The 19915-nt window shown below is 36.5% G+C and overlaps 1 pseudogene; it reads left to right on the forward strand.

The window, feature by feature from the left end:
- Positions 1–1767: 1767 nt before the first annotated feature.
- Positions 1768–2232, forward strand: LOC109376604 (40S ribosomal protein S18 pseudogene; annotated as a pseudogene).
- Positions 2233–19915: the final 17683 nt, after the last annotated feature.

The following is a 19915-nucleotide window of genomic DNA, read 5'->3' on the forward strand; positions in this document are numbered from 1 at the left end:
ATCAGCCCTAATGACACATTAGATGAAATGGACATAATTGATGTTTATAGAGTACTTCATCCTAGAACATCAGACTATACATTCTTTTCTAGTGTATATGTAGCATTCTCAAGTTTGGACCATATATTGGGACATAAAAGTAGCCTCAGCAAATTTAAAAAGATTGAAATCATGCCAAGCATATTCTCTGATCACAAGGCTTTGAAATTGGATATCAACTACAAAAAGAAAGCAGGAAAAATCACAAATATGTGGAGATTAAACAATGTACTTTTAAATAATGACTAGGCTGAAGAGAAATAAGAGGAGAAATCAAAAGTTAAATAGAAACAAATGAGAATGAAAACACGTCCTATCAAAATTATTGGGATGCAGCGAAAGCAGTAACAAGAGGGGAATTTATATTATTACAGACCTATCTCAAGAAAGAAGAAAAATCCCTTATAAACAACTTCATGTTACACCTTAAAGAACTAGAAAAAGAAGAACAAATGAAACCCAAAATCAGCAGAAGGAAGGAAATAATAAAAATCAGAGCAGAACTAAATGAAATAGAGAACAAAAAGACAATAGAAAAAATTATTGCCACAAAGAGCTAGTTCATTCAAAAGATTAATAAAATTGACAAAACCTTGGCCAGACTCTCTAAGATAAAAAGAGAAAAGACACAAATAAACAAAATTAGAAATGAAAGGGGGGAAGTTACCACAGATGCCACAAAAATACAAAGGATCATCCAAAAATACTATGAAGGACTATATGCCACCAGACGTAATAACCCAGAAGAAATGGACACGTTCTTAGAGACATATAGCCTTCCTAGGCTGAATCACAAAGAACTGGGAAATCTAAATAGACCAATCAACAGTAAGGAAATTGAATCAGTCATCTGAAACCTACCCTAAAGCAAAAATCCAGGACCAGATGGCTTCATTAGTGAATTCTACCAAACATTCAAAAAAGATTTAATACCTGTCCTCCTCAAAATCTTCCAAAAAAACTGAAGAAAAGACAATACTTTCTAACTCATTTTACGAGGCCAAAATTACCCTGCTACAAAAACCTGGTAAGGATAGCACACAAAAAAGAAAACTACAGGGCCGGGCCGAGTGGCTCAATTCGTTAAGAGTTCGCTCAAGAGTGCGAGCTCTGAGCAACAGCGGTTCAATGCCCGGCCTGAACTGAGCTGCCAACAGGCGGTAGGATGGCACAGCTAAAAAAAGAAAAGAAAATTACAGGCCAATATCTCTGATGAATACAGATGCAAAAATCCTAAACAAAATTCTAGCAAATGGAATACAACAATGCACTAAAAAGATCATACAAAAAAACCCAAAAAAACACCAAGCAGTCTTGGAGCGTCCATTTAGCTCAGTTGGTTAGAGCACAATGCTCATAACACCAAGGTTGCTGGTTCAATCCTCACGTGGGCCACTGAGCTGCGCCCTCCACAACTAGATTGAAATGACTACTTGACTTGAAGCTGATGGGTCCTGGAAAAACACACTGTACCCCAATAAAAAATCTTTAAAAAAATCATATATCACAACCAAATGGAGTTCATCCCAGGGGCACAAGGATGGTTCAACATATGCAAATCGATCAATGGTGATACACCACATAAATAAAATAAAGGACAAAAATCATGTGATTATAGCAATAGATGCAGAAGAAACATTTGACAAGATACAATATCCATTTATGATTAAGACATTTAATAATTGTTTTTTCACAGGAGGCCTAAATGCTGCCCCTGGGGCTGCTGTCATGTCTCAAGTGATCCCTGAGAAGTTAAAACACATTTTGTGAGTACTCAATGCCAATATCAATGAGTGGCAGAAAACAGCCTTTGTCATCACTGCTATTAAGGTTGTCGGGTGAAGATATGCTCATGTGGTGTTGAGAAAAGCAGACATCAATCTCACCAAGAGGGCAGGAGAGCTCACTGAGGGTGAGATGGGACATGTGATCACCATTATGCAGAATCTGTGCCAGTACAAGTTTCCAGAGTCGTTCTTGAACAGACAGAAGCATGTAAAGGATGGAAAATACAGCCAGGTCCTGGTCAATGCTTTGGACAACAAGCTCCGTGAAGACCTGGAGAGACTAAAGAAAATTCAGGCGCACAGAGGGCTGTACCACTTCTGGGGACTTTGTGTTTGAAGCCAACACACCAAGACCACCGGCAGTCGAGGCTGCACTGTGGGTGTCTAAAAAGAAATGAATCTGTAGGTCTTGTCTGATAATAAATAGTTTATACAGCAAAAACAAACAAACAAACAAAAAACCCCAAAACCACCACTTAACAAAATGGGTATAGAAGGAAAATACCTTAATATAATAAAGGCCATATATGACAATCCCTCAGCTAATATTATAATTAATGGTGAAAAACTGAAGCCTTTTTCTCTATATTCTGGAACATGACAGGGCTGTCTCCTATCACCACTGCTTTTCAACATAGAATTTTAAGTCATAGCCAGAGCAATCAGGCAAAAGAAAGAAATAAAAGGCAACTGAATTGGGAATGAAGAAGTTGAATTGTCACCTTTTGCAGATGACATAATGCTATATATAGAAAACCCTAAAGACTCCACCAAAAACCATAAATGAATACCATGAAGTTGCCAGCTAAAAAATTCACATACAAAAAGCTATTACATTTCTATATGTTAATGATGAAATCTCAGAAAAAGAAGTAAAAAGAAAAGCAATTCCTTTTGCAATTGCAACAACAAAAAAATAAAATACCTAGGAATAAAGTTAACCAAGTATGTGAAAGACATATACACTGAAAACTATAGACATTTAAAAAAAATTGAAGGAGACACAAAGAAATCAAGAAATATTTCATGTTCATGGATTGGAAGAATCAACATAGTTAAAAGGGTCAAATGACCTAAAGCAATATACGGATTGAATGCAATCCACATCAAAATCCCAATGCCACTTTTAAAAGAAACAGAACAAAAAAATCACCAGGTTTTGTATGGAACCACATAAGACCCCTAAGAAATCCTAAGAGGAGACACTAGGACTCAGAGAGCAGATCCAAGAGTGTTCTGCGGCTTGCACCCTGCGCCTTGTGGCCTGCCTACAGAGCTGCAAGAGCGCGCCAGTTTGCGGTCTGAGGCAGAATCCTCTGGACAAGTGAGTGGAGGAAGAGAGACAGGAGACGTGCATGCAGAAACACAGCACAGTCTATACCTGCAGCTGCGGAGCCAAGGGATCCCAGGAGATGGAGCGGACAGTGTTGCAGCTCCAGGGCGGGCTCAGTCTCTGTGCCCACCCGCTCCCGCCAAGAGTGCAACAGGAGCTCCACTGCGTGCAGACTCTGAGGCAGAAGCCTCAAACCAGGCCAGCGGGGAAAGAAGGAAGCAAGATGTGTAGAGACGCAGCCCACACCGGCAGCTGCGGTGTCGCAGGACCCCAGGAGGCAGAGCGGAGAGCATAGCAACGACAGGGTGGGCTTAGTCCCTGTGCCCCTGTGGTCCCCTCTGGAGTGCAGCAGGTGCTCGGCTATAGCGTCTGTGGCAGAAGCCTCAGCTCAAAACAGTGGTGGGGCATTTTTTTTTCTTTTTTCTAGGGCAGAAAGCAAAAACTGCATAGAAAAGAACCCATCCTCATGCTCCCTCAGAAACCTTGACCACCACCATGCCAGATTCTTAAACTGACCCCTGAATGGAGAAGCAGGATCAGATTACAGAGGTGCTCCTTCCCCCAGGAGGTTAAGAAACTCCGCATGAGAAGAGGCTGCAGAGTCTGAGACTATGTATCCTGCCACCATCTCTCCTGCACAGCTTGGGAGGCAGGGAAACTTCAGCTGCTCAGTCACTTGCAGGGCCCCAGGCAGGTGGCTTTTAGCAGCTCTGAAATCTCACACCCCCGACAGGCTCCAGTGGAAAGAGTGCCAGAAAACACACATCAAGCATTCTGGCTGCGCAGCACACAGTGTGCCTCAGGGCAGGCGAGAGCAGAAATGGCATTGACTTTGTAAAAACTACCAATCACACCTCATAACCCCACTCATTTACAATAGGCCTGCATTGCCAGAATTACCCTGGGTGCCAGGTGGCCGGCTCTGCCTCCACAAAATGCAGAGGAGCTTTTGTATAGCAGAGGACAACCTGGAGAGAGCTTGCTGGACTTTAGCCAAGACTGGCACTGGTTTTTTTGTTTGTTTTTTGGGGCGTGTTTTTTGTTGTTGTTTTGTTTTTTGGGGATGTTTTGGGTTTTCTTTTTTTTTTTGGTTGTTTGTTTTGATTGCTTTTGTTTATTTCTATTCCATTATTATATTTAGTTTTTAATATAGGCATATATATAGGTGTATATATGTCCATATATACGGGTGTGTAGACGTATATATATATTTTTTTCTCTTATTTCTCTTTTTCTTTTCTACCCTCTCTCTCTCCCTTCTTTTCTTCTTTCTTTTCACTGCTCTACTTTTCCTTCCTCTTTCCACTTTTCTGCAATTTTTTTGAGTGTTGCTATTTTGTCTCTTGTGATTATTCTATTTTTTATTTTATTACATTTTTATTTGGTTTTGTTTTGGTTCTTTGTTTTCTGTTGTTTTGTTTTTGTTTGTTTGTCTTTTTTGTATGTTTGATATTTCTGTACATGTTGAGGGTAGTTTGTTGGTTGTTTTTTACATGTGAGAGTATCTAGTTTCCTTTGGTGGCTGTTGTGGTTGTGCCTGTTGATCAGTTTTGCTCTAAACTCGCTCTGAAAGCAGGACCCCAGCCAAAGAGGCACAAGAATCATCACACCCAGAGACCAACTTTAGATAAAAACAGAGAATTACAGGGTCTGACCTAATAGAGTCACACCTAAAGGGAAATCGCTACAGGCACAAGAGCCCATAGGGGCCAAGCCTCATCAGATGGATCAACCCTCACCCAGCAGCTCATAAACTGTGGACACAGCTAATCCTCACAGCTGGTCAGCCTGGGAGTCAGTCCCACCTACGGACAAGCCAAAAGTAATCAAACCTCAACTTCAACAGGAGAAGACACACAACACAAGGAACACCTCTGGTATACACGCACAGGAGAGTAGAAAGACTGAGTAATTCAAATATAAAGGACACACACCACATAAGTCCACCCATAAAAGACTAAGAGACTTAGGGGATCTACCAAGTACATCAAAGCAAGCAAATGGAGTAAGCCAGAATGGAGAAACAAAGAAACACATCCCAAATAAAAGAACACAAGAAACCTCCTGAATCAGTGAAACTAGAGGAAATAGATGTAAACAACCTATCGGAGACAGAGTTCAGAACACTGATTATTAGAATGTTCAAGGAAACTAATGAGAATATAAAGAAGGATAGAGCAATCATGAAAAACAACCAGCTAGGACTAAAGAATACAATTACTGAAATAAATAACAAACTCAATGGAATTACTAGCAGATTGCATGAAGCAGAGGATCAAGTCAGTGACTTAGAAGACAAGATAGCAGAGATCACCCAAGTGGAACAACAACAACAACAACAAAAGAATAAAAAACATTGAAAACAGTTTAAGAGAGCTGGGCGACAACATCAAGCACAACAACATATGCATCATAGGAATACCAGAAGAAGAAAAGAAGGAGCAAGGGATTGAGAACATATTTGAAGTAATAATGTCTGAAAACTTCCCTAACCTGGCAAAGGAAATTGATATACAAGCCCAGGAAATCAGAGAGTTCCAACCAAGTGATCCCAAACAGGCCCACACCAAGACACATTATAATGAAAATGGCAAAGGTTAAAGACAAAGACAGAATCCTAAAAGCAGCAAGGGACTGGCAGCAAGTTACTTACAAGGGCACCTCCATAAGCAGCTGACTTTTCTACAGAAACTTGGCAGGCCAGAAGGGAGTGGCAGTAGGTTTTCAAAGTGATGACAAACAAAGGCCTACAACCTAGATTGCTTTATCCAGCAAGGTTATCATTTAAAATTGAAGGAGAGATACAGAGCTTCCCAGAAAAGCATAAGCTAAACGAACTCATTAGCACCAAGCCAGCATTGCAGGAAATGTTAAAAGGGCTTTTTAAGCAGAAAAAAGAGAAAAACAACCTAACTAAGGCAGACCAGGGACACAAATAACAAAATGGCAATAACTATGCACTTATCAATAATCACATTAAATGTAAATGGATTAAATACTCCAATCAAAAGACATAGGGTAGCTGAATGGATAAGAAAGCAAGACCCTTGCATATGCTGTATACAAGAGACTCACCTCAGATCAAAAGACACATACAGACTAAAAGTAAAGGGATGGAGTAAAATATTTCATGCCAACAGAACTGAGAAAAAAGCTGGGGTAGCGATACTTATATCCGATAAAATGGACATTAAATTGAAGAATATAATAAAGGACAAAGAAGAGCACTACATAGTAATAAAGGGATCAATCCCACAAGAGGACATAACCCTAGTATACATCTATGCACCAACCATAGCTGCTCCTAAATACATAAAACAGATTTTGACAGGCATATAGACAGAGAAGAACTGTAATGCTATTGTAATAGGGGACTTCAACACCCCATTGTCACCAATGGACAGATCCTCCAGAAAGAAAATCAATGTGGAAGTAGCAACCTTAAATGACACATTAGACCAGCTGGATTGAACTGATATATTCAGAGCATTTCACCCCAAAGCTACAGAATATACATTCTTCTCAAGTGCACATGGAACATTTTCCAAGATAGACCACATGTTAGGCCACAAAACAAATCTCAATAAATTTAAGAAGATTGAAAGCATATCAAGCATCTTCTCTGACCACTATGCTATGAAACTAGAAATCAATTACAAAAACAAATATGGAAAGCAGACAAATACATAGAGGCTGAGTAACATGCTACTAAATAGCGAGTGGGTCAAAAATGAGATCAAGGAGAAAATCACAAGATAACTTGAGACAAAAGAAAATGGAAACATCATGACCCAAAATCTCTGGGATTCAGCAAAATCAGTCCTACGAGGGAAGTTCATAGCGGTGCAGGCTTACCTAAAGAAGCAAGAAAAATCTCAAATTAACAGGTTATTCTTACACCTCAGGGAACTGGAAAAATAACAGCAAAATGAGCCCAAAGGGAGTACAAGGAAGGAGATAATAAAGACCAGAGTGGAAATAAATGAAATAGAGACCAGAAAAACAATACAAAAGATCAACAAAACCAAGAGCTGGTTTTTTGAGAAGATAAACAAAATTGACAAATCTCTAGACAGACTCATCATAAAAAAAAAAACAAGAGAGAGGAGTCAATTTTGTTGAAAGAGGCGAAGTGACAACAGACAACACAGAAATACAAAAAATCTTAAGAAGTTACTGTGAACAACTATATGCCAACAAATTTGACAATCTGGAAGTAATTGATAATTTTCTAGAAGCATAAAACCTTCCAAAGCTAACTCAAGAAGAAACAAAAAATCTGAATAAACTGATTACTACCAAGGAAATTGAATCAGTAATTAACAAGCTCCCAACAAACAAAAGCCCTGACCAGATGACTTCACAAGTGAATTCTGCCAACATTCAAAAAAGAATTATCACCTATTCTACTCAAACTATGCCAAGAAATCCAGAAGGAGGGAAGGCTCCCAAACTCTTTTTATGAAGCCAATAACACCCTGATTCCAAAACCAGACAAAGACAGTACAAAAAAGGAAAACTACAAGCCAATATCCCTGATGAATGCAGATTCAAAAATCCTCAACAAAATATTAGCAAACAGAATTCACGAATGCATTAAGAAAATCATACACCATGATCAACTGGGTTTTATACTTAGAACACAAGATTCGTTCATATCTGCAAATCAATTAATGTGATACATCACATCAATAAAATGAAAAGTAAAATTCATATGGTCATATCAATAGATGCAGAAAAAGCATGTGACCAAATACAGCACCCATTTATGATAAAAACTCTTAGCAAATTGGGAATAGACAGATCATAGCTCAACATAATAAAGGCTATATATCTGGTTCTCAAGCTTCCTAATGCCACAACCCCTTAATACAGTTCTTCATGTTGTGGTGAACCCCAACCATAAAATTATTTTTGTTGCTACTCTATAACTGTAATTTTGCTACTGTTATGAATCGTAATGTAAATATCTTTTTGTTTTCCAATGGTCTTAGGCGACCCCTGTGAAAGGGTTGACCCCCAAAGCGGTCACAATCCACAGGTTGAGAACCGCTGCTATATATGATAAACCCACAACAAACATCATACTCAATGGGGAAAAGCTAAAACCATTCCCCTTAAAATCAGGAATAAGACAAGGCACTTTCTCCACTTTTATTCAACATAGTTCTGGAAGTTCTAGCCACAACAATCAGACAACAAAAGGAAATAAAAGGCATCCAAATCGGTAAGGAGGAAGTAAAATTGTCATTATATGCAGATGACATGATACTATATATAGAGGACCCCAAAGACTCCATCAAAAAACTATTGGAACTGATAGATGAATTCAGTAAGGTAGCAGGATACAAACTTGATATTCAGAAATCAGTTATATACCAATAATAAACTATTGGAATGGGAAATTAAGAAAACAGTCCCATTTACAATTTCCTGAAGAACTATAAAATACTTAGGAATAAATTTAACCAAAGAAGTAAAAGACCTGTACTCAGAAAATTATAAGACATTGAAGAAAGAAACAAAAGAAGATACAAATAAATGGAAACACCTACCATGCTCATGGATAGGAAGAATTAATATAGTTAAAATGTCCATACTGCCTAAAGTAATATATAGATTGAATGCAATTCCTATCAAACTACCAAGGGCATTTTTCACAGAAATAGAACACATAATCCTAAAATTTATATGGAACTATAAAAGACTCCGAATAGCCACAGCGATCCTGAGAAATAAGAACAAAGTCTGGGGTATCATACTACCAGACATCAAAATGTACTACAAGGCTACAGTTATCAAAACAGTATATTACTGGCATAAGAACAGGCATGTAGATCAAAGGAATAGAATAGAGAGCCCAGAATTAAATCCAGGCATATACGGACAGTTAGTCTATGACAATGGAAGCTAGGATTTACATTGGGGTAAAGATAGTGTATTTAATAAATGGTGCTGGAAAAATTGGACTAACACATGCAGAAAAATGAAACTGGACCACCTCCTTATGCCATATACAAGAACAAATTCAAAATGGATTATTAAAGACTTAAATGTAAGACCTGAAACCATAAAACTCTTAGAAGAAAATATAGGGAGTAAATTTGCAGACATTAACCTGAGCAGTATTTTTACTGATACATCACCACAGGCAAGAGAAGTAAAAGAAAAATTGAACATATGGGATTGCATCAAATTTAAAAGTTTTTCACAACAAAGGAAGCCATCAATAAAACAGAAAGGAAGCCTACAGAATGGGAGAAGATGTTTGTCAACAATATATCTGATAAGGGGTTAATATCCAAAATTTATAAAACACTCATGCAACTCAACACCAAAAACACAAACAACAGAATTAAAAAATGGGCACAGGATATGAAGAGACATTTTTCTAAAGAGGACATACAGATGGCCAACAGGCATATGAAAAAATGTTCAACCTCACTAATCATTAGGGAAATGCAAATAAAAACCACAATGAAATACCATCTTACCCCAGTCAGAATGGCTATCATCAATAAATCAACAAACAACAAGAGCTGGTGAGGTTGTGGGGAAAAGGGAACCCTGGTGCACTGTTAGTGGGAATGCAGATTGGTACAGCCATTATGGAAATCAGTATGGAGGTATCTCAAAAACCTGGAAATGGAACTACCTTATGATCCAGCAATTCCACTCTTAGGTATTTATCCAGAGAAATCCAAGACACTAATTCAAAAAAATATATGCACCCCTATGTTCATTGCAATGCTATTTACAATAGCCAAGGCTTGGAAACAATAAAAATGCCTATCATTAGATAACTGGATAAAGAAACTGTGGTACATTTACACAATGGAGTATTACTCAGCTATAAAGAAGGAAATCATGCCATTTGCATCGATATGGATGGATCTAGAGAACATTATGTTAAGTGAAATGAGTCAGTCAGAGAAAGACAAATACCATATGATCTCACTTATATGTGGAATCTAAAGAACTGAATAAACGAGTAATGTAAACAGAAATAGTTTCAGAAACACTGAGGAAAAATTGATGATTGCTAGATGGATGGAGGTGGGGATGAGGGAGAAGGGAAAGGGACCAGACAACATAAATTGGTAACTACAATATTGCCTCAGGGATAGTTGAGGAAATATAATCAATAATATTGTAATATTTTTAGGGGGCCAGATGGTCTCATGTCTTATTAGGGAGACCACTTCATGGATGGTGTAGAGGCCTGACCACTGCACTGTACATCTGAAAAGTTTTTGAAGCCGCAGTTGAATAATATTATAAGTCAACTATAATTTAATACATATATAGTCATGGGATGTGGAGTATAGTATGGGAATGGAGTCAATGGAATTGTAATAGATATGTATGATATCGGGGGTGGGGGGCAGTGAATGGGGGAGGAGCATTGTCACTTTGTGAGGGGTAAAAATGATAACTATTGCATTGTTTTTTACACCTGAAACTAATAATAACAATTACAAAAAATAAAAATTTAAAAAAATATATTAAATAAATGGAATCATACTGTAGGTAGCATTTTGAGATTCATCTTGTTTACTCAGCATAATTCTCTGGAGATTAATCCAGGTTGTTGTGTGTATGAGTACTTAATTTTTATTGCTGAACAGTATTCCATGACATGGATGTATGTACCACCGTTGTTTAACCATTCATCTGCTGAAGAACATCTGGGTCATTTCCAGCTTTCAGCTATTACAAATAAAGCTGCTATAAGGGAAAATAAATAAATAAATTAATTAATTAATTAAAAGAAATCCTAAGAAAAAAGAATAATGCTGGAGGTATCACACTCCCTGACTTCAGCTTGTACTACAGAGCAACAATAATCAAAACAATATGGTATTTGCAGAAAAACAGACACACAGACCAATGGAATAGAATTGAGAATGCAGAAATAAACCCACATAAATATAGACAGATAATTTTTGACAAAGAAACCAAAAACATACAATGGAAAAAGACACCCTCTTCAATAAATGGTGCTGGGAGAATTGAAAAGCCACGTGCATAAGGATGAAACTAGACTGTTATCTGTCATTGTGTACCAAAATTAACTCAAAATGAATCAAAGTCCTAAACATAAGACCTGAAGCAATAAACTGCATAGAAGAAAACATTGGTACTAAATTTATGGACCTTGGGGTCAAAGAGGATTGTATGAATTTGACTTCAAATGTAAGAGAAGTAAAAGCTAAAAAAAATGAAAGGGAACATATCAAACTAAAAAGCTTCTGCACATTAAAAGAAACCATTGACACAATAAAGAGGCAACCAATGCAATGAGAGATTTTGGCAAACAACACCTCCAATAAGGAACTAATATCCAAAGTATATAAGGGTCTCATAGAATTCAACAATGAAAAAACAAACAATCCAATTAAAAATGGGCAGAGGACCTGAATAAATATTTCTCCAAAGAGGCAAACAGATGGCCAGTAGACATATTAAAATAGCTCAACATCACTAATCATCAAAGAAATGCAAATATAAACCACAATGAAATATCACCTCACACCAATTAGAATGGCTATCATCAACAAAACAAATAGTAAGTGTGGAGAGGCTGTGGAGAAAAAGGAACCCTCAAACACGATGGGAATGCAGATTGGTGTAGCCACTATAGAAGGCAGTGTGGAGGTTCCTCAAAAAATTAAGAATAGAATTACCATATGACCCAGCAATCCCTTTCCTGGTTATCTACGTAATAAATCTGAAAACATTTTTTCCATAAAGTTATATTTGCTTTGATGTTCATTGCAACTTTATTTATGGTGGCAAGACTTGGCAACAACTCAAGTGACCTTTGATACATGATTGGATAAACAAGGTGTGGTATACATACACAATGGAATATTATTCTGCCATAAGAAAAGATGAAATAGTGCAATTTGCAACAACATGCATGGATCTTGAGATTACTATGCTATGTGACATAAGTCAGACAGAAAATGTCAAGAATCATATGATTTCACTGATGTGGGATATAAAACTGAAAGCAAAAAAGGAACAACACAAACAAATAGAGAAAGAAAAACTCATAGACACAGACAATAATTTAGTGGTTACCAGATGGTAAGGCGAAAGGAGGGTGGTAGATGAGGGTAAACAGATTAAAATATATGGTGATGGAAGGAGAACTTTCTTTGGTTGGTGAAGACACAATGTGATATATAGATGATGTATTACAGACTTGTACACTTGAAACCTATGTAACTTTACTAACCATTGTCACCCCCAATAAACTTCAATAATTAAAAAAAGAATAAACTCAAAATAGATTAAAAACTTAATGTAAGACCTGAAATCAGAAAACTCGTAGAAGAAAACACAGACAGTAACTCTCTGACATAGCTCTTAGTAACATTTTTTTCTGATCTATCTCCTCAGATAACAGAAAGAAAATAAAAAAATTAAAAAATGGGACTACATCAAACCAGAAATTTTGCACAGCAAAGGAAAATACGAACAAAATGAATAGTCAGCTTACTGATTGGGAGAAGATATTCACCAATGATACATCTGGTAAGGGGTTAATATTCAATATTTATAAAGAATACATTCAACTCAACACCAAATAAAAACACAAACTATTCAATTAAAAAATGGGCAGAGGGCTTGAATAGACATTTCTCCAAAGAGTACATACAAATGGCCAATAGATAAATGAAAAAACACTCAATGTCACTAATCATAACAGAAATGCAAATTAAATGAAATATCACCTCACACCTGTCAGACTTGCTATCATCAGTAAATCAACGAACAAGTGTTGGTGAAGATGCAGAGAAAAGGGAACCCTCATGCACTGTTAGTGGAATTGCAAATTGGTGGGGCCACTACGGAAAATGATGCAGAGGTACTTCAAAGTTGAAAATAGAAGTACCATTTGACCCAACAATTCCATATGTTATTTATTGGGGAAAAATCCAAAACCAGTCATTTTCAAAGTTTAAATTATATGTTTTTCTTTCTCTTGGAGTATTTGTGGTTTGACAGTTTATACCAGTGATAATCTCTTACATCTTGCTGCCTGAAGTATAGACCTATTTATTGAATGTGACATTTCCAGACATTTCCAGTTTTCATTGATTTATTTTGTCTTTACTGCTTTTCTTTTTGAATAATTAAAGGCTGAATTCCATTTTAAAAACCTTCTGATTACTCCTCAGATGTCATCTTACAGATACCTGGTTACCCCACCTGAAAGTAGAGATTAGTTCTCTACAAGTCAAGATTATGAAATTCAAGTGTAATTGTCATTAACTGGCAGGTTTAAATTGTTCCGTAGAGGCAGCAACTTTTTCATGAAGGAAGTTCTATTTATTATTCCAAATTTACCTCAAGTCACTCACTTTGTTTACCCTATAAACACACTGGACTTTTGAGTCCCTTCAAGATAGATGTCAACCTTTTTTTTAAGATGAATTCTAGTTTTGTAATATATAGCTTTATATAGTTCTAATTTTCATTAATTGATCATCCCATTCATCCCTTCTACAAGCATATTAAAAATAATGTTTAATGGGCCACTAATCAATGATAATTACATAGCTTTTAAAATAATATAAATGAACAAGTATTGTAAAATATTGTCAGTGGAGGAAAGAACAGGTGAGCGTTAAGCGTGAACTGGATGAATTGTAATAATCTAACTCCATTTTTTTTAATTGGGGAATTGGGGGAGGGAACAGCATTGGGAAATTGGGGAAGGGGAACAGGCAAGCTGCTGTCCTTTTGTTCTTCAATCTAGCTATAGAGGACGTCACTTCACTGGCCCATGTTGGTATTGTGATCATTGCGCTCTTCCTGGCTGAGGCAGATCAGTTGCTGGCCATTGGACAGCCACTACGGCTGCTCACGGCAGCTCACAGCAGCTCACGCCAGCTGTTGGCCAATCCTGGTAGCTTACAGCAGCCCACTGCAGCCCCACTGCAGCCTACACCATCGACTCTTGGCAGCCCAGCTCCAGGTCGAGCTGTTGCTCACCATCTTAGCTATCGAGGGTGCAGTGTCACTGGCCCATGTGGGATCCAAACTGGCAGCCCTACTGCTCAGAGCTCGCACTTCCAAGCCAACTCTTAACCAGCGAGCCACTTGGCCAGCCCAACTCTCTATATTTTTTTATGTTTGACAACTGATGACAGCTTTTTTTAAATTAAAATTTATTGGGGTGACAATGGTTAGTAAAATTACATAGGTTTCAAGCGTACAATTCTGTACTACCTCATCTATATATCACACTGTGTGTTCACCACCCAGAGTCAGTTCTCCTTCCATCACCATATATTTGATCCCATTTACCCTAATCTACATCTACCTCCCCCCTTCACTCCTACCCTCTGGTAACTAATAAACTATTGTCTGTGTCTATGAGTTTTTGTTTCTTTATTTGTTTGTGTTGTTCTTTTTTGCTTTCAGGTGTTTTTTTTCAGTTTTTTAAATCATATTCAGGTGTACAAAACAGTGCAATAGTTATACTTTTTACTCCTCACAAAGTGACAATCCCCTTCCCCCAATCCACCACACTACTCCACCCTCCAACATCATATATATATTACTAAAATTCAATTCACTCCACTCCCCACACTATACTCCACATCCCGTGGAGTATATATATATATATATATATATATATATATATATATATATATTAGAGTTGATGTACAATATTATTCAACATCAGCTTCAGGTGTACAGTGCAGTGGTCAAGCCTCTACACCATCCATGAAATGGTCTCCCTAACAAGACATGTGACTAACTGACACCCTACAAAATATTTACATTATTAATTATATTCCCTGAAATGTCTTTCCTATCCCAGTGGCAATACTGTAGTTACTAATTTATGCTGTCTAATCGCTTCCTTTTATCCCTCATCCCAGACCACTCCCAACTAGCAACCATCAGTTTTTCCTCTATATCTCTGAGACTATTTCTGTTTACTTTGCTTGTTTATTCAGTTCTTTAGATTCCACATATAAGAGACATATTATGGTATTTGTCTTTCTCTGACTGACTTATTTCATTTAACATAGTATTTTCTAGTTCCATTCATATAGTTGCAAATGGTAAGATTTTATTCTTTTTTGTAGCTGAGTAACACTCCATTGTGTAAATGTACCACAGCTTCTTAATCCAGTCATCTACCTATGGGCATTTCAGTTGTTTCCAAATCTTAGCTATTGTAAATAGCTGCAATAAACATAGGAGTGCATATATTTTTTCAAATTAGCATCTTGGGTTTCTCTGGATAGATACCTAACAGAGCAATTGCTGGTTCATACCGTAGTTCCATTTTTCAGTTTTTGAGATACCTCCATACTGATTTCCAGAAAGGCTACACCAATCTGCAGTCTCATCAACAGTGCACTATGGTTCGCATTTCTCTACAACCTTGCCAGCAATTGTTGTTGGAAGATTTATTAATGATAGCCATTCTGACCAGAGTGAAGTGGTATCTCATTGAGGTTTTTATTTGCATTTCTCTAATGCTTAGTGAGGTTGAACATTTTTTCATATGCCTGTTGGCCACCTGTATGCCCTTTTTAGAGAAATGTCTCTTCATATCCTCCTCGATTTTTTAATTGTGTTGTTTGTTTTTTTGGTGTTGAGTTGCATGAGTGTTTTATAAATTTTGGATATTAATCCCTTATGAGATATATCATTGGCAAATATCTTCTCCCATTCAATAGTTGCCTTTTTGTTTTATTGATGATTTCCTTTGCTGTGAAAAAACTTTTAAGTTTTATGTCATCCCATATGTTTATTTTTTCTTTTATTTTCCTTGCCGGAGAGGATATATCAGTAAAAATATTACTCAGGGTAATGTCTACAAATTTACTCCCTATATTTTCTTTGGGGAGTTTTATGCTTTCAGGTCTTACACTTAAGTCTTTAATCCATTTTTAATTTGTTCTCCTATATGGCATAAGTAGGTGGTCCATTTTCATGTTTTTGCATGTGTCAGTCCAATTATCCAAGCACCATTTATTAAACAGACTATCTTTACCCCAATAAATTCTTGCTTCCATTGTTGTAGATTAAATAACTATATATGAATGAGTTTATTTCTGGGCTCTCTATTCTGTTCCATTGGTCTATGTGTTTGTTTTTATGCCAGTACCATTCTGTTTTGATTACTATAGCCTTGTAGTATGATTTGATGATGGGTAGCGTGATACCTCCCACCTTGTTCTTATTTCTCAAGATTGCCGTGGCTATTCGGGGTCTTTTATGGTTCCATATAAATTTTAGGATTATGTATTCTATTTCTGAGAAAAATGTCCTTGGTAGTTTGATAGGAATTGCATTGAATCTATATATTGCCTTAGGTAATATTGACATTTTAACTATATTAATTCTTCCTATCCATGAACATGGTAGGTGTTTCCATTTATTTGTATCTTCTTTGATTTCTCTCTTCAACGTCTTATAATATTCTGAGTACAGGTCTTTTACTTCTTTGGTTAAATTTATTCCTAGATATTTTATTGTTTTTGAAGCAATTGTAAATAGGATTGATTTCTTGATTTCTTCTTTGATAGTTTATTATTGGTATATAGAAATGCAACTGATTTCTGAATATTAATTTTGTATTTTGCTACTTTACTAAATTGATTTATGAGTTTTAACAGTTTTTTGGTGGAGTCTTTGGGATTCTCCATATATAGTATTATGTCATCTGCATATAATGACAATTTTACTCCTCCTTTTCAATTTGGATGCCTTTTATTTCATTTTCTTGTCTGATTGCTGTGGCTAGAACTTCCAGAACTATGTTGAACAGAAGTGGTGAAAGTGGACATGGACAGCCTGTCTTGTTTCTGATCTTAAGGGAAAAGGTTTTAGTGTTTCCCCAGTGAGTACGATGTTAGCTGTGGGCTTATCATATATGGCCTTTATTATGTTGAGATATGATCCCTGTATTCCCACTTTGCTAAGAGTTTTATTGTAAACGGCTGTTGGATTTTGTCTCATGCTTTTTCTGCATCTATTGGTATGATCATGTGATTTTTATTTTTCATTTTGTTAATGTGATGTATTATGTTAATTGATCTGCAAATATTGAACCAACCTTGCATACCAGGAATGAATACCACTTGCTCATGGTGTATGATCTTTATTATGTGTTCCTGAATTCTGTTTGCTAGTATTTTGTTGAGGAATTTTACTCCAGGTTCATTAGGGATATCGTCCTGTAGTTTTCTTTTTATGTAATATCTTTGTCTCATTTGGGGATCAGGGTAATAGTGGTATCACAAAATGTGCTTGGGAGCCATTCCTCCTTCTGTATTTCTTGGAATAGTTTGAGTACAATAGGTATTAATTCTTTTTTAAAAGTTTTTTAAAATTCACCCATGAAGCCATCAGGTCCAGGACTTTAGTTTGTTGGAAACTTGTTAATTTGTTGATTCAATTTCTTTGATAGTAATCAGTCTGTTCAGAGTTTCTGTTTCTTGTTGGCTCAGACTTGGAAGATTGTATGCTTCTAGAAATTTAACCATTTCCTCCAGGTTGCCTAATTTGTTGGCATATAGTTGCTCATAGTATTTTCTTAATATTTTCTGTATTTCTGAGGTATCTGTTGTCACTTTTCCTTTTTTTTCTGATTTTATTAATTTGGGCCCTCTCTCTTTTTCTTGGTGAATCTGGCTAAGGTTTTGTCAATTTTGTTTATCTTTTCAAAAAACCAGCTCTTGGTTTCATTGATCTTTTGTATTGTTTTTTTGTCTCTATTTAATGTATTTCTACTCTGATCTTTATTATTTCTTTCCTTGTACTCCCTTTGGGCTTATTTTGCTGTATTTTTCCAGTTCCCTTAGGTGTAAAGATAACCTATTGATTTGAGATATTTCTTGTTTCTTTAGATAGGCCTGCATTGCTATGAATTTCCCTCTTAGGACTGCTTTCATTGCATCCCATAGATTTTGGGTTATTCTGTTTTCATTTTCCTTTGTTTAGGTATCTTTTGAGTTCCTCCTTGATCTCATATTTGACCCTTTTACTATTTAGTAGCATGTTATTCAGCCTCCATGTATTTGTGTGCCCTCTGGATTTCTTCTTAGAATTGATTTCTAATTTCATAGCATTGTGTTCGGAGAAGATGCATGATATGATTTCAGTCTTCTTAAATGTATTGAGACTTGTTTTGTGGCCTAACATGTGGTCTATCTTGGAACATGTTTAATGTGCACTTATGAAGAATGTATATTCTGTTGCTTTGGGGTGAAGTGCTCTAAAAATATTAAATCCAACTTGTCTAAAGTGTCATTTAAGGCCACTGTTTCCACGTTGATTTTGTGCCTAGAGGATCTGTCTATTGGTGACAATGGGGTGTTGAAGTCCCCTACTATGATAGTGCTACTGTTGATCTCCGACTTTATGTTGTTCATAAACTGTTTTATATATTTATGAGCTTCTATTTTTGGTGCATAGATGTTTACTAGCATTATGTCCTGTTGTGAGATTGATCCCTTTTTATTATGTAGTACACTTCTTTGTCTTTTATTGTAGTCTTCATTTTAAAGTCTATTTTGTCCGAAATAAGTGTTGCTACTCCAGTTTTTTTCTCATTTCCATTTGCATAAAATATCTTATTCCATCCCTCTACTTTCAGTCTGTGTGTGTCTTTTGATCTGAGACGAGTCTCTTGTAAACAGCATGTGCATGGGTCCTGTTTTCTTATCCACTCTGCCAGTCTGTGTCTTTTGCTTGGAGCATTTAGCCCATTCACATTTAAAGTGGTTATTGATAGGTATGTATTTATTGCCATTTTGTTATTTGTATTTCTGGTCTTGGTTAGCTTGTTTTCCCCTTTCTTCTGTTTAAAAAAGCCCTTTTAACATTTCCTGCAATGCTGGCTTGGTGGAAATTAATTCCTTTCGCTTATTCTTTACTGAGAAACTGCTTATTTCTTCTTCAGTTTTAAGTGATAGCCTTGCTGGGTAGAGCAGTCTTGGTTGTAGGCCTTTGTTTATCATCACTTTGAATATTTCTTGCCATTCTCTTCTGGCCTGGAGAGTTTCTGCAGAAAAGTCTGCTGTTAGCCTTATAGGAGTTCCTTTGTATGTAACCTACTGTCTTTCTCTTGCTGCTTTTAGGATTCTGTCTTTGTCCTTAACCTTTGCCATTTTAGCTGTGGTGTGTCTTCGTGTGGGCTTGTTTGGGTTCAGCTTGTTTGTAACTCTCTGCACTTCCTAGGCTTGTATGTCAACTTTTTTCACCAGGGTAGGGAAGTTTTCAGTCATTATTTCTTAAAATACATTCTCTATCCCTTGCTTCTTCTCTTCTCCTTCTAGTATTCCTATGATGCGAATGTTGTTGTGTTTGATGTTGTCCCACAGGTCTCTTAAACTATTTTCATTGCTTTTTATTATTTTTTCTTTTTGTTGTTCCAACTGGGTGATTTCTGCTGTTTTGTCTTCTAAATCACTGATCCGATCCTCTGCTTCCTCTAATCTACTGGTGATTCCTGCAAGTGTGTTCTTTATTTCAGCTATTATATTCTTTAGTTCTAATTGGTTGTTTTTTATGATTTCTCTATCTTTTTTTTTAGTCCTCATTAAGTTCCTTGAACATTCTCATCATCAGTATTTTAAACTCTATCTCTGAAAGGTTGGATACCTCAGTTTCATTTAGTTACATTTCTTGCGGTGTCTTCTGATCTTTTACTTGGGATATTTTTCTTTGTTTCTTCATTCTGTCTGTTGCTCTGTGATTGCTTTGATGTATTAGG

Source organism: Hipposideros armiger, unplaced genomic scaffold, assembly GCF_001890085.2.
Source record: "Hipposideros armiger isolate ML-2016 unplaced genomic scaffold, ASM189008v1 scaffold_1156, whole genome shotgun sequence".
NCBI lineage: Eukaryota > Metazoa > Chordata > Mammalia > Chiroptera > Hipposideridae > Hipposideros > Hipposideros armiger.